The sequence below is a fragment of the Sinocyclocheilus anshuiensis genome, unplaced genomic scaffold, assembly GCF_001515605.1.
Source record: "Sinocyclocheilus anshuiensis isolate Anshui unplaced genomic scaffold, SAMN03320099.WGS_v1.1 scaffold1454, whole genome shotgun sequence".
Lineage (NCBI taxonomy): Eukaryota > Metazoa > Chordata > Actinopteri > Cypriniformes > Cyprinidae > Sinocyclocheilus > Sinocyclocheilus anshuiensis.
In genome coordinates this window covers 7,535-7,822 of record NW_015557135.1, presented here as the reverse complement: position 1 = coordinate 7,822, position 288 = coordinate 7,535, and positions in this window count along the sequence as shown.

Below are 288 nucleotides of genomic sequence, written 5' to 3'. Positions count from 1 at the left end.
GAAAACAGTGGTAAAAAATACTCTTTGAGAGAAGCAGTCTTTATCAGCGGAAGTTAAAAGCAGCTCAAGGGTATAAAAAAAAATTTTCTACCGCGGCAGCCGTCGTGTGAAGGCCTCCTCGTGTAAAGACCGAAGAGTGTAAAGACCATCGACTCTACCGTGCGACTCCACCGGGCAGAGACACCGGCAAAGGATAAGTATCGCTTTTTATTTCTCCTCTTTCCTACTACTTGTTTCACTTCTGTTTCAGTTTTTATAACCATTTCTTACTATGTGTAAGTAAGTTGT